This window comes from Neolamprologus multifasciatus, chromosome 1 (assembly GCF_963576455.1).
Source record: "Neolamprologus multifasciatus chromosome 1, fNeoMul1.2, whole genome shotgun sequence".
Lineage (NCBI taxonomy): Eukaryota > Metazoa > Chordata > Actinopteri > Cichliformes > Cichlidae > Neolamprologus > Neolamprologus multifasciatus.
Genome location: NC_140439.1, coordinates 22,948,621 through 22,961,694, shown reverse-complemented (window position 1 = coordinate 22,961,694; position 13,074 = coordinate 22,948,621). Strand labels below are relative to the sequence as shown.

The window sequence follows — 13,074 nt, the reverse complement described above, 5'->3', positions numbered from 1 at the left end:
GCTTCCGTCTTCCCTATTTTCATCACTATTGCTTCTCTTTGTTGTTTTTCTGTTTTGCTTAAAACACTGAAGCCTTTTATTTGTCTTTTACGCACCAGGGATCTGTGATTCAAAGCATTTCACTTAACACTACTGTGATTTTACAGAGCTTACTGCACTATAAAGCAGTGCAATCGAATTTGCTTTTGCCATTCTCCAGCCATTAGCAGTATTATCTGACTGACTATTATGTTTAATATTGCATTTGTTGATCTTGTCTCTGTGTGTCTCCTGTGGCCAGAACTACTCGAGAGTCTGTCACTCAGAACGTTCAGTAGTAAACGCTCTACAGCTAGAATGAACCACACCCTCGAAATATATACTCTTTACTTGGTAAGCAACTTATCTGTGCTTACTTTTTCCTGTGTGAGGTATCTGTGTGACCCTGCTATGTAGCAACACAGGAAGTGGTGAGACCCCCGGAGTGAATGAAATGAGATCTTTGGCAGTTCTGACACTCTAACCGAAAAGTGACAAAAATTACTTTTGACTTCCTCTCTTCGTGCTTGTCCCACCATGTACTCTTATACTTCTGCCTTTTTTTTTTTTTTACACTTTTCAGCCCCATTTCACCTCATCCGTATACCAAGAATACGTATCACCAAGCGTCATACATTAACGGCTTCTTTTCCATCGTGTCACATCACAACTATCTATCGATACAAGCTGCCGAGTGAGATTATGGGACGTGAAGATGATTTGCCTGCAGTTTGTTTTGCAAATGTCCCCGGCATTTGATCTCTTCACCATCCTTTGAGTGCATTGTTTTATAGCAGCTGCTCCTAATCACCAGCAATGCAAACCTACAAAGCCAACTTTTTTTTACAAAGCCCTTTTTTGTTATTAACTTGAAAGTTTACTTCCAGATTGTCAGGGTTTCTGGGTCGTTAACCCAGTATTTTCAGTTCACGTTCACCATTTATCTACTGCCTGTTTCACTTCCTGTTTGTTCCCCGTGTCAGCTTGTGTCATTAGTCAGATTATGTTCAGCCCTGTACTCACCTGTTTCCAATCATTGTCAACATTCAACCTGTGTATTTAAGTTCCTCGGTTTCACCAGTTCTCTGTCGTGTCATTGATGTTATGTTGTCGTCTCCGCCTTCGTCCAGCTAGCCAGCCAGCCATTTCCTTCCTCTGTTCTGTTTGATCACTGAATCGACAATAAACACCCACCTTCACCTACCTACCTGTGAGTCCAGCGTTTGGGTCCTCCTTCTCTCATCCACTCAGCAACCCCTGACAGAATGACACGACCCCGCGTTATGGACCCAGCGGACTCGGACCTTTTTGAGCGGCAGGAGGCAGCGCTCTCCTTGTGGGCGGAAAAGCTCAAGGAGAGACAGCGGCTCTTCGCGGAGAGAGAGCACGTCTTCGAGGGGACTCGCCTGGCTCTGGGCGGGCCTCGGAGACGCCGCATTCCCCCACCTGCTGCCTCGCCTATACCGGAGCATTTGCCGCGGAGAGTGGGCGTTTCACGCTGCGCTTCGGCCGCTCCCTCTCTCGCCGCTCCGCTCCTCGCTCATACACCCGCCGCCTCATTCGCCGGACCTTTCACTTCGCCACGGCACAGCGGCTATGCCTCCAACCTCGGCTCAATGGAGGTTCCCGCGCCAGAGGCTCAGTTGTTTACCCCGCCCGCTTCCTCTTCCCGGAGAAAGCGGCGCACACGCCGTCAGGAATTGGACTATTTTCAACAACTCCCGGTGGTGAGTTCCAGTGACTGTTTTTCGCACTCGTCATCTGACTCCTCACTTAAAACAAATAACAGATTCACCGCCGATTCATGGGGAGTTTCCCTCCTGGATGATGTAGACTGGGAAGATTTTTTCTGCTCTGCTCCCGCAAAGACTGTAAATCGTGGTGGCAGAAAAACCAGACCAATCCCTGATAAACCTGCCAGTAGCACACACCCATTACTCAGCCATTTCCCACCAGCACGGCAGCCCAGATTCGGCCTTCCCCTTCAGCCGTTTCACCACCTCAGATGGCTAGGGCCCAGTCTACACCCACACCTGTGCCAGCTCCTAGGAGGAAGGCAGCTGCGACGCAGTCTACCTCCTCATCCGCTCTTGTTTCCCGGGTGGGGGTGACTGGTGTCCAGCTACCTCCCGTGCCTGTCCCAGCGCCCAGGCTGAGGGCAGCCTCAACCCAGCCTGACCTCCCTGGAGGCTTGGAAGAGCTAACCAGTCCACCTGCTACTTCACCACTTCCTCCACCTCCTGACCCAGCCTTTCACGCCCTCGCACTGTCCCTAGTTAGATTAGCTGACCTGTCCCCTGCTCAGGCACCAGCTTTACTAGCCCAGGCTGTAGCTCTGTCCCCTTCAGTAACCCAGTCATTAGCTCAGCCATTAGCCTCACCAACCTCTGTTTATTCATTAGCCTCCTCAGTCCAATCAGTTCACACTCCTGCTCCAGTCCAGCCTGTAGTCCAGTCTGCTCCAGTCCCACCTGCTGTTCAGCCTCCACTCCACTCAGTCCACTCACCTGCTGTTCAGCCTTCACTCCAGTCCCCTGTAGTTCAGTCTCCTCCTGCCCTCCAGTCCCCCGTAGTTCAGTCTCCTCCTGCCCTCCAGTCCCCCGTAGTTCAGTCTCCTCCTGCCCTCCAGTCCCCCGTAGTTCAGTCTCCTCCTGCCCTCCAGTCCCCCAGTCAGTCCAGTCAGTCCAGTCGCCCCCTGTCCAGTCGCCTCCTGCCTCCCGGTCGCCCGTCCTCCAGTCTGTCCGGTCTGTTGTCCAGTCTTCTGTAGTTCAGTCACTCATCCACCGCCCTGTTCAGTTCCCGGACCTGCAGCCACAGCACCCAGAGCCAGCTGTGAGCCCTCCTGCTCTCCAGCCAGGGGCCTCCACGCCCGCTGGCCCTGCCTGTCTCCAGCCAGGGGCTTCCGCGCCCGCTGGCCCTAAAGCTGTGGCTCCGTCACCCCCGGCTCCCGTGCCGTCGCCTGGTCCAGCCTCAGACTCAGCTTCTGCTTCCCCTGGGCAAGCCTCAGCTTCTGCTTCGCCTGGGCCAGCCTCAGACTCAGCTTCAGCTACTGTCAGGGTTTCTGGGTCGTTGACCCAGTATTTTCAGTTCACGTTCACCATTTATCTACTGCCTGTTTCACTTCCTGTTTGTTCCCCGTGTCAGCTTGTGTCATTAGTCAGATTATGTTCAGCCCTGTACTCACCTGTTTCCAATCATTGTCATCATTCAACCTGTGTATTTAAGTTCCTCGGTTTCACCAGTTCTCTGTCGTGTCATTGATGTTATGTTGTCGTCTCCGCCTTCGTTCAGTCAGCCAGCCATTCAGTCTTTCAGTCAGTCATTCGTCCAGCCAGCCAGCCAGCCATTTCCTTCCTCTGTTCTGTTTGATCACTGAATCGACAATAAACACCCACCTTCACCTACCTACCTGTGAGTCCAGCGTTTGGGTCCTCCTTCTCTCATCCACTCAGCAACCCCTGACACAGATTAATCAAATACACTTTTTAATCAGCTATTGAAATTGTATGTTTTGCATCAGTTCACATCTCCTTTATAGTGCATTTAAGTGGTGCTTGACCTGAGGGTTAAGAGGATGGGACTGCTAAAGTAATGCTAGAAAAGGAGGTTGAAGATGATGAAGCAGGCACAGCCACAAAAAAATTGTGACTATATGTCCTGAGGGAGGCCATCACAACAGAGGGGTTTGGAGCTCAGTGTGTTTATGTGGAAAGTGCTGGCTGTCTCCTCTCATCAGTTTAGCCAAACTGCCTTTTAACTGAATTTAAAATTCCCTTTTTCTTCTCTCTTTTATTTATGGAAATGTTTACACTAAACATCACTGTTTTGTACGTTTCTTATCTCATCCTCCTCTTTTCCACTGTCGCTTTCTTCAGCTCTCTCTCTTTTGCTCTTTCCTGCTCAGACCTCGCTTTCTTTTTTCCACGGCTATTTCTGTTTAGCCACGAGTGCCTTGTTGTCGTTTACAGAAACCATCTAAAGCTCTCCTTCTAACTAAACACACAGACACTGTAGCACCACCACAAAGGCACTTGGCTAAACAGTCATGACAAGGGGTGGGGGGGACCTCACATCTACAGACACACACGTAACATTGAATGATCCTCCCTGTGGTCTACTGTGGTATGAGAACAGGGTTTTCATGAGTTATTTAAGCGCTCTTCATCATGTGTGTTGCGCTGCAGCTCACACTGACATGACACGGCCCATTTCCTTCTCTCGGGCCAGAAACGTGACACAAGACACGCTTTCCGTGTTCGCACAGAATAAAGAGGTACACAGTCAGTCATGATCACAAGGCTGTAGGGTTTAAATCATTAAATGTCCCCATGCAGCAACCGTAGGGAAGCTATAGCGATAGACTGATGATCTGAGACAGTTCCTACTGTCCACTGCAGTCTGCACTCTCTGCTCGGTCACATCATGTCAGAAATATTTCAGAAGGAGACACTTTTCATTTCAAATGCTCAAAACCATTGCAGTGAACCCTCATATGGAAGGAAACAGAGGGTTTAAACTGGGCTGACCATGATGTGCTTCATGCTTGTGGACCCTTGATTTGATGAATACTTCACAACCCACTCAGAGCAACTACACAGTCAATACATCATTAGTGGTGAGGAAGGACAAAGGTAAACCTCCTGCTAAACTAACTGCACAGATTTCTAATAGCGGGAGTGACACGCAGGACTTATATAGCCTATATAATAGTAAGGGTATATGGAGTGGGAATCTGTGGTGCTATTCGCTTCTTTATCTCAACTGTTGGAGCATTTATCCGTCTCACAGTGTCTTTGATTCCTGCCTTTGTTAGCCTTTACTCTGCTCTGTTCCACTGTGTCAGAGCAGCCTTCTGTCCTTTTCACACTCAACAAATCCATTCAGAAACATATGCCTTCATGTTGTTGTGTACATATGTATATTTTGACAAGGGAATTACGCATGCTGATTGCCATGAGATGAGCTGTGAGTGTGGTTTGATCGCAACAGCACAGCTGGACTTGGCAGACTTGGCAGTTGAGTGCATTTGGCTTTTGGCCAGTTCAATACAATCACAATTACCCACAGTGGGAGCATGGAACACTCCTGAAGGTAGGGTGTGGGTACTGGTTGGGGCACCGAGGGTGGGTACTTAACAGTCTTTGGCCACTTGCATCTGCTTGGAAAGACTGAGCTTGTTGTGTCTGGTTAACATTCCACATTAAGAGTGTTAGGGAAGACAGCAGGTTGACTGCTCAGTCATGCCACAACACAGTAAGCTACACATGCAAACATTAAACAAAGCCGGCTGTAAGAAGATGATTACAGCTGCACTTTCCCCCGTCTTTTGTCCAGTGGACAGATCGGCATGTGTATGTAAGGCGCAGTGCAAGGAATAAGAGAGCAAAGAGGTTACACGACTGAGGCGCTGAGGGGTGGGGAAGGAGAGGATGGTGAGCTGAAGATGTGGTAGCAAGGAATGCGCTCAATAGAGGACGACTGGAGGGTGACAGAGGAAGCATGGGGAGGAATGCCACTGCTTGCTCCCCCTCCTCGGCTCCCTCTCTTTTCTTCTTCTCTTTTGTCCCCCTCTGTGGGGATGGGAGGGTGGGACAACTTCAAATGACAGTGACAAGCTTGCCACCGCTTCTATGAAGCACAGCAGATGGGAAAGTGTGTGTGTGTGTGTGTATGTGTGTGTGTGTGTGTTTAAAATGCCGCTGGAGACTGGGGTATACTGAGTCTCTTGGCAGCACCACGCTTGGCAAAGTGCCACTTCTCTGCCCTCTTTTTCCAGCCCATCAGAGTGGGCATTGAGATATGTGTGTGTGCATGTGTGTGTGTTAAGTGAGAGCAGGCAGTCTCAATAAACAAATATTAATTCACAGTGTTTTCATTGTTTGTTTCATTATCTTTTCTTCTTGGCCTTGCAAACTGGATGGCGTGTGTGCCTGTTTTTTCATTCATGTATCTGAGTAATTCAGTAATGATCATAGAACTTTTGAGAAACAGAGCCCTGTTCTGCAGTGTGTGGCGCCAGTGCTGGCGTGCATGGGGGAATTAGTGAGGAGACAGTGGGTTTGGCAACATGCCATGGTTATTAGCCACTCGCATGGTGGGCATGAGCTTATGCCCCGACTCAATCACTCACTGTGTTTGCATTTGTGTGTTTAATGTGTTTGCTCCTGTGCGTGTATATGTGCAAGTCGAGCATTTGTGTCGGGATTCTCCTCTGGTCACACTGACCTTATTGTGCAGTCACTCCTGGTTGATTTGTACCCCTTCCAACACATTCCTTTCCCTAAAAGGCCGAGAAACGGGCTGTTGACCCCCTTTTCTCCCCATTTTCACCGTCTCTTTCTTTCCATCGCTCTCTCACTTTCTCTCCTCTTTCCTCCGGATGGGTTTGATTTAGTGACTGTGGTTTTCCAACCAGAGCCTGGGAGCCTGAAAGTGTAGACTTAGGGAAGAGACCTATAGATTCACAGGCAGCGGAGCATGTCATTACTTGGCCATAGCTCATCAGCAGATACATCATCAGGCTGGAGCTCTATTAGATGTGAGTTGATGCACTAAATGATGGCAGTATCTAAAATTGCATTGTTATATCTGGGTGGATATTTAGCTCCATACTGCATATATCAATATTCTTACCTACCTTGCTCTCCTAACACCATTGGGGAGGCAATGTTTGGAATCTGACATTCTTTCTGCACAATGACAATGACACAGTCAAGAGTGATAAAGAAGTGTCTTCATCAACTATTTCTGCAACAAGCTTGTTGCCAGTATGCCCTCTTCTGCAGCTCTCTTCTCTCCCTCTCTCTTTTCCTGACTGCCTCACAACAGATAGGCTAACGTTTGGCTCCACAAGGGATTCAACACCTTCTCTCCAAGGTGAAAGTCCCTTGCTTAACTTTTTTCTTGTACAGGCACTTGCTATATTCTACTATTATACCACTCACCACAGCTGGTCTTAAAGGATTTGTAAAGCTTGATCTGCAATGCTTTTAAATGATCTTAAACTACATCAATTACAATATGTTGAAATGCATTGCCAGTTTTTATCCAAAAAGCTTAAACCCCATGTTATTGAGTAAAAGAATTAAGAAATTTATGTTGTTTTTGAAAATGTTGCTTTTTAACTTCAAGTAACTAAACCTGTTTCCAGTACTGCTTGTCAACTCAGTGCATTGTGATTCCCTTTTTTGCGCTTGAGCAAAAATATATTTAGATGTATTAAGATATGCTATATTTACACACCGAGACCACCTAATGTGAGGTGGAGGCCCAGCGTAGAAGCCATCAGGCAACGTTCAAGACAGCTCAGGAAAAAAAAGAAGAAAAAAGACAGCTTAGTGAGAAACTTCCAGACTCTGACCTTTGACCTCACATTGAGAAAGGAAGCAGGTGTTCAAGCATGATTAGGCCTGATGTGCTAAAAACTGGCAGCAAGCTTTGTAGAGGCTATCCCAGCTGTCATAGGGCAAAAAAAGGAGGAAGTACACTCTAGACAGGTCACCGAGCCTAACACGGAGAGACAGACAACCATTCTCAATCACATTTGCACCTATTACCAGGATCACCAGTTAACTCAACATGTCTTTGAACTCTCGGGTGAAGCTGAGTAACCACACAGGCACAGGGGGAGGATACAGAGGAGCCGCAGCCAGTCGGTGGAGTCAAACCCAAAAGTTTCATGTTGCGAGGTGACAGTAATCATCTTTGCACCACTGTGCCCTCCGACATTATCGAGAACATGGGGGAAAATTAGAAAATCGAGCAATGTAATAGCTCATCAAAAGAGCTACACTGCTGGAATTAATCTACAGTGGGTACAAGTGAAAGTGAGGATGTTTTCTATAGATGAAAATATTTAATTAAAGTGTATTTTTGCCAGTGGTGGTTATCTAAAACCAATATTGAGTTAATTTTTATTTGTGCTTTTGTCATGATTTTTTTTTTCTCTGTGTGTCACCTTTATTTATATCACCTTTCCTCTCCCGCCCTTTTTGCAACCCCATGACTTTAATCATCCCTTCCTCCCATCCAGCCTTCCTGTCTCCACTTCTAGCCTCTCTCCTTCCTTTCTTCCCACTCTCTGATCCCTCTCTCTTTCCCTCCTTTCGAACTGTCCTCTGCTGTCAGGCGACTTGGCTGAGACTAAGTGCTTTTTGCTGTCTCTCGGCAGGTGGGACTGTAATAAAGCTTGTCAGTGGGAGGCATGGGTCGCACTGTCACATGCTCTTTGGCTCCCCTCTGTAACTCCCTCCTCCATCTTCTTCTAGCCCCGCTGCTCCAACAACCACCAGCACTCTCTGCCATGATCTTCTGCTTTTATTTTTCCTCTCTCATTTGTCCTTTTGTTCCCCATTTTGTCTTGCTCTTACCCGAAACTGTGCTCCTTGACTTGTCTCTCATGTGTCTCGCGCTTGCTCTCTCTCTCCCCGGTTTCCTTGCCAACGGCACTTTCAGGAACATGATGAAGAAGAGCAGCAACAGGAGACACCCCTCTCGACATAACAACCAAACACACAAACCCTCACACACATAGGCATAACGCACACAAACGGGCACAGACACACAAGCAATCCATATAAATGACTCCAGGTGAGGTTGTATTGTTTGCCCAGCTGCTCTTCCTAACCACCCTCTCCTGTTCCTTAGTAAACCAGCAGGCTATATGGAAATCAGCTTCCTCTACACAAAACAGTTCTCTGTTCTTTCGTGTCTTTTTTAAATGTTTTTGCTTGCGGTGTTTGTGCTTGCATGTTTATGTATTTGCGTGTGCTTGTCGTACACTCAAAGGGCAAGAGAAGGTTAGCACTTGTATATTATTTGCATGCACATTTTTTAGAGTAACATAAAGGCGTGTTCTTGATCTGGTGTATGGTTGCGAATGCTTGTGTAGGTGTGCTCCCTCTAATTGAAAAAGCTCGTACATAGTCTTTCTTCTTCTAGCCACAGGATGGCATTACAGAGCCCCTTCTTTAAAGGAATCCTTCCCTTCCACCTCCTACCAGCCACAGTTCATTCACACGCACACACACACACACCCACATGCACACACATACGCACACAGCCCTCTTTAGTCTGTGTTAGCCCAGGCTTGTGTAAGGTGACAGAGTGCAGTGAATAATTTAGTCCTGGCCATGTTAATGGCTGACAGCGAACATGGCCTCTCCTCTCTGCCGTTGGCCCATTACTAGTACATTCTGTTTCACTTTCTCTCCTTCCTCCCTCTCCTATCCTCCTCTATATCTTCCATTTATGTTGTTCTAGTGAAATTATATACGTGTCACGTTTTCGCCTTTATATGACTGTGCACGTGAAAATAAAGAAAGACTGTATACTCGTCTTATAATAGTGCCCAAGAGTAAAAATGTAAACCTGTAATGTACGTAATGTAAGTGAGTTTGATTAAATATCTAATATGACTTTATTATATTGTGTTATTTTATTATTTTGCATTTATCAAAATGTTATTGACAAGATAATATCATATCCACCTCTGCTTTCTCATGAGCATTTCCTTTTGACTAAAGTATATTAAATTATCCTGTCCAGGTTTCTTTCACATAAATACTATATAAACATAAAAATTTCTTAAAATTAATATTAGCTTTCATTGCATTATTATTATTATTATTATTATTATTATTATTATTATATAATTATTATATAATAAACTGAAATAAGCAACATGTATGAAATAACTCCATGGATCTTTTTTATGATGTAATATGAGGCACAAACGTTTTTGGGAGCAACACTAGATGTGTCTGGATGTAATTACAAGAAAAGTCTTCTACTTGGCTCTTCAAAATGGCTTTAACACTATTAATAAAGCAGTCACTGGATATAGGTTGACACCTTAATATTAATTATGGTGTCATTTTTATCTGTTGGTTATCTACATTTAACTGTATTTTCCCATTATTTCCCATTATTATAATTTACATCCGGTGTGGCCCCCCTCATCAGTTTCTGGGTGGGTTTTTTTTTCACCTCTCATTTACCATACGTATGGCCTCATGTTCTGCATAAACTATTTAAAAGACACTCGGGAAACCAGGGTGTGAGTTTGTGTTTGTGTGTGCATGCGTGCGTGCGCATAACTCCATTTAAGCCCTTGATTGCTCCACTGGGCTTCAGTTCTCTTGTGTGTGACGTGGGAGAAGAATAATACGACCCTAACTCTAATCGATTCACATACACTAAGCAAATTACAGCTGCCGCCCTCTTCGTCTTTCTCTTCATCTCTTTTTGCAGACCATTAAACCACAGGGACGTTACATGTAGCATATGTGGTTTGCAGCTTGTACAGCTGATGTGTGTTGAGTGTCTGCCTCGCTCTATTCTTCTCTCTGATAAAATCAGTATGAGTGTGTTTGGGCCGGTAGGAGCCGAGGAGCCTGGCCTGGCAGGCTTAAGCAGCACCAAGGCCTGGCCAGGCTCATGCAGGCTCAAGGGGGATTGGTAGTGACGTATCCGGGGTGAAACGCGCCGCAGTTGGAACTCCCCACCAACCTCCCTGGCTCCAGTCTGCTTGATAAAGTCCAGCTGGGACTGGGGAGGAGATGCGCCATCTATCTTGCCCCATCTCTGCTCTCTTCTTTTGAGCATCTGTCATATTAAAATAGTTGTCTTCTCATTAATGGTTTGTCTTAACTAAGCTCTTCCCACCGCTTCTTGCAAGCTATGTGTCATCCATTTGTTTCTTTCTTCATCTTAGATTTTAGTCAACCTACCCTTCTCTCCCTCTCTCTCTTTTGCCTGCTGTTTTTCTCCATCCTCCCTACAGCGTATCACACATTTACAGTACTCCTCCTCCACCTCTCTACCTCACGCACACAAACAGATCCAGAACCCTAGAAGTGGGGTCATGATTGAGGCTTGCTGTTAATTAGACGGCAGTGGTTGTTGTAGCAATGCAATGGTAGGGTGTAATTAATTAGGTGGCATGTGCACAGTAGGAGAAAAAGAGAAAGAGGAGAGATGGAGTAAAAGAGAAAGACCGGCTATCAGTCCTCCTTTTATCCTCTGAGCTCAGATGAGTTCCCCTAATGAGAAAAAATGAGATGCTCCCAACAAGGGAAGAAAGCATTTTGTCCTTTACATGTTCTCTCTGCCTCTTCTCTGCTTGTCGTTCTGTCACTGCCTTGTTCTCTTTTCATCTGCCTATCACATCCAGGCTATTGCTAGTAGGGTGCCAGTGATTTGGAGTCACCAGCCATAGATTTCCCACAGTAGTATGAACACAGCCTCTGGGACACATCCAGAAACACATGCAGACACACATGCAGTGGTGACAGTTATACCACACAGCAGAGATGGTAAAGCAGTCATTTGTAAGAGAGCATAGCGAGGATTGCAGTAGTATGGGAAATGTCCTGCTGTGCAGTAATGGCTGCTGCTCTGCTGCATGCATGCTATACTGGTAGCATTGTATATGTGCATAAAGGTAGCAAGAGGAAGAGAGAGAAAGAGGTGGAAAGATCGCAAATGAGCAAAGAAAATGTGGGAGGGAAGCAAGAGGTGCACAAACACTCAGAGCACTATTGATCCTCTTCTTAGTTCAACAATGTCTGCTTGACCTCACTCTGAAGCACTTCTGTGTGCGTGCTTGTGTGTGTGTGTGTGTGTGTGTGTGTGTGTGTGTGTGTGTGTGTGTGTGTGTGTGTGTGTGTGTGTGTACTTATCAAACATATGTGTTGGTGCAGTTACTTCTGTGTGAGTCAGAGGGCTAACCATAGTTCAGCGTGCTGTATCTGTTAACAGCCTGCAGAGAACTCCAGCCAGTGTCAACCTGTCCATTTCAACCATATTATTAATATTTAGATACACACAATGCTCCACCCTCGTAAAACACCTATTTTGCAGTTATTTTAAATGCTCTAGTAGATTCATTAATGCTTGCAGCACAACCCCCCCAACGCCACCGTGCAGACCTGCCTTCTCAGTGTAAGCTGATAGTTTAATGGCTGCTTGGCCTTTCCTGTCGAATGTGACTGAAACTGTCCTAGGTGACAGGTTTATGGATGTTTTGGCAATGTCACTGGAGACAGACAGCTATTTACAGCCTACTGTTAGACACTTCGAATGCTGGCTGTTAACATAAATCCCTTGGTGAGATCAGCCATTGGATAATACACACTGTCAACTGTGCCCAAACGTAAATCGCCAATTACACACACATGCAAACAGCAAGCGAACCCACTCAGTCCTTTGTAACCTTGTTAATACTACTGTCACCACTCAACAAACACCTCACTCTCAAACGTCACCCGCACGCTGTAAATTTCTATCTCCCTTATTTACGCCTCTCCTGCCATAACGTTAACAACCACCACTCGCTTTTCCTCCCTTGCCCCACCTTCCCTTCAGTCTCTCATCCCCTTCAACTATCATTTAGCTTTACGAGGCATCCTAAAAGAAGCCTGAGGTGTCCATCCTTCCCTTCTCCATTTTATGTCTGAGATATTGATATCCTCCATAAGTCAGATGCACCGCTCTCTATCACTGAGCAGGAATTGATGACAGAAGGGTTCGACAGGAGGGGAGCGGTGCCAACAGAGAGTTATAGGAGTCTGGCTAGGTATGCATTAGAGTCTGTGTTTGTTTAAAAGTGTGCACTGCATGCAAACAGGCTTATTAAGCGAAAGAGAGGAGTTGGTTTGGTGAGGGTGGAGGTTAAGCAAAGGAGACGACCAATAATTGAGAAAATCTGAGAGACAGGATGTGGAAAGATGGGAGAGAGGAGGGAGGGAGATCTGTTTCTTGCTTTATGAGTTTTTCATTTGTGTATGATACTGTTGCTATAAACAAGAGGTCAGCTGAACAGAGTCTGTTTATAAGGTCCATCTCACAGAGTGGGCATATCAAAAAGCCTATGAAATCCTGATCAGCCAGCTGTGGTTTCTGTGCATGTACTTGTGTTCAGTTGTGAGGTTATCCGTTAGAGCCAACTGTTGACAACAGAATTTTGTACTTTAAACATGAGAATCTGTCTCAGTTCTCTTTCTGTTTGAATTGTATCATGCTGTGCGAGCTTGTGCATGCAGTTATAGGTTGGTG

At 46.0% G+C, this 13,074-nt stretch overlaps 1 protein-coding gene across 1 annotated transcript in view; it reads left to right on the top strand.

Annotated features, from left to right (window-relative positions):
- The window catches only part of gse1b (Gse1 coiled-coil protein b), a 166,884-nt gene that overhangs the window by 48,915 nt on the left and 104,895 nt on the right, over positions 1-13,074 (top strand). The gene's annotated exons all lie outside the window — the stretch shown is intronic.